Source organism: Lolium rigidum, chromosome 6 (genome assembly GCF_022539505.1).
Source record: "Lolium rigidum isolate FL_2022 chromosome 6, APGP_CSIRO_Lrig_0.1, whole genome shotgun sequence".
Taxonomy (NCBI): Eukaryota; Viridiplantae; Streptophyta; class Magnoliopsida; order Poales; family Poaceae; genus Lolium; species Lolium rigidum.
In genome coordinates, this window is record NC_061513.1 from 190,099,741 (window position 1) to 190,102,317 (window position 2,577).

Consider the following 2,577-nt stretch of genomic DNA (forward strand, 5'->3'; position numbering starts at 1 on the left):
TATAACACATATAAGCAGCTAGCACAGTATACCAATACATAGTCCTTCACATTAGCCTCCATGATTCACAAGATTTCAAATATTAGATAAGTGTTACGGTGTTACAAGTCACAAATGAGCTAGTGGTTACACAAGGTCGATCATCTAAACTATCATCTAAACTAGCATCACATAGAAGAGAGCTAGAGTCACTACTAGCACCGTCCCGATGAAAGTGGTCTTCATCCGGTTCCTCCTCCGCTCCGTCCTCTCTCCCGCCAGATAGCGTGCGTATCTGTCTTCGGCCTCCGCTCTAGTGGTGTACCCTTTGTAGCTGTTACCGCTAAAACGGTGAACCTGTCTCCGACACTCCTCCCAGTCGTTGTAGACTCCGGGAACCTTGCCCTTGTACACGACATACCACGTCATATCTGCGTACATATGCACAAGCCAAAGAAACATTAGTGCATGCTCATAGATGTTTGCAACGAATAAGAGCAAACTCAAAAACGATCCAAGTAGTATGAACTAAAAGGCATGCCTCATACATTGTTGGTCGGAACAAATATTAACATTTAGGGACGGAGTAAGTGAAACCAAGTAGGATGCACAAGAGATTGATACTTGTGTCATCGCAACAGGTTCACTTACCCCTCCCCCAAGTGTATAGGTGACCAACATTCTAATCATCGGCATTTTGAGATACCAAAGCAAATGGAAGAATGACAAGGGCCTCATACTTTGTCGGTCGAAACAAATATGAACATCCCGGGATGGCGTTAGTGAGGCCAGGTAGGATGCACAAGAGATTGATATTTGTGCCATCACACCAGGCTCACTAGCGACACCCCGGAGTGTACAGTTGACCGAACATTCTAATCATCGGCATTTTAAAATACGAAAGCAAATGGAATGACAAGGGCCTCATACATTGTTGGTCAAAACAAATATTAACATTCCGGGATGGCGTCAGTGAGGCCAGGTAGGATGCACAAGACATGGATATTTGTGCCATCACACCAGGCTCACTGGCGTCACCCCGGAGTGTACAGTTGACCGAACATTCTAATCATCGGCATTTTTGAAATACGAAAGCAAATAGAATGACAAGGGCCTCATACATTGTTGGTCGAAACAAATATTAACATTTAGGGACGGCGTCAGTGAGACCAGGTAGGATGCACAAGACATGGATACTTGTGTCATCACACCATGCTCACTGACGCCGCCCCCAAGTGTACAGTTGACCAACCATTCTAATCATCGGCACTAAAATGGAAGAAAGAGCCAAGTGGTAACAACTACATAGTATATGCCTCATACATTGTTGGTCAAAACAAATTTTAACATTCAGGGATGGAGTGAGCGAGGCCAGGTAGGATGCACAAGACATGGATATTTGTGCCATCACACCGAGCTCGCTCGCTCCACCCCGAGTGTACAAGTGACCAACCATTCTAATCATCGGCATATGCAAACAAAATTAACGACCAAATCAAGTGCGGAAAACGACAGAGCCATATATATAAGTTCACAAACATAGCCGAACTAGTAATTAAACGGACATGCAAGTAAAGTGCTTGGATAAAGTTTATTACAACGAAGCTCGTCTTTAGTTCACAACTACATAACTAGGCTCGCACATCAAGACTTTCTCGGAGCGTGGATAAAACCACCGCCTTTCTTCAAGCACATCCATGAGCGGTAGTCGTCACCCTGCATTTGGAGCATTGTGTCTATGTCAGCGTTTGACGGCTGATAGCCGGCGAAGAACTCCCCCGCGCTTCTAAGGACATCTTGATGGATGATTTCACAAAACTCTACTTGGATGCGGAAGAAGTCTTGCTTGATGCCGTCGTCAGGGACCCGCGCCAATTTGTTGGCCCAGTCTCTGAGATGCTCAGGTAGCGTAAGCTGCTCGCTGGTCCCGTATGAACTTATCCATGTGATAGAGGGCGTAGTAGGCATCCTTGTTACTAGAAGGCGGCTTCTTGACGCAGGGAAACTTTGTTTGGTGCTTGAACACATGCTTCCCGTACCTAACATTTGGCCTCTGCATGTTGCCTTTCGCTTTGACGTAGCCATTGAGAGCATCATCAAGTACGGCCTTGACATTCGTGTAGTCCGTGGTTGACTTACCGTCCGCATCGAGGTATGTGGCCACGGAATGCTTCGGGGTTATGGAGATGAGTGTGCAGGTTTTGTCTCTGCGTAGAAGACATAATGTTTAAGAACACATGACGATTGAAATCTAAAAAAATCACGAGTTAAGACCGGTACGGTGAGGGGGTGACTTACTCGGGAAATACAGGCAGGAGGATGTTACACTTCTTCTGGTTCGCTAGAAAGAAGTCTTTGAGGTATCCACTCGCGACTGCCCGGTCTCCGGCGGTGGCCAAGTGGACGGCACGCATGTAGAAGGGGTCGGCTATCGCGATGTCCGGGATGTTGTTTCTAATGATCCGCATCGCCTTGCTGAGCGAGTATAGGCGAATGAAGGTGTAGTGCAGCGGATAAGCTGTTCAGCATGGCGAAGATGTCATCATACCGCAGGAAGATATTCTCCGCGAAGCCACTATCGACAAAGCCATGGCCCGA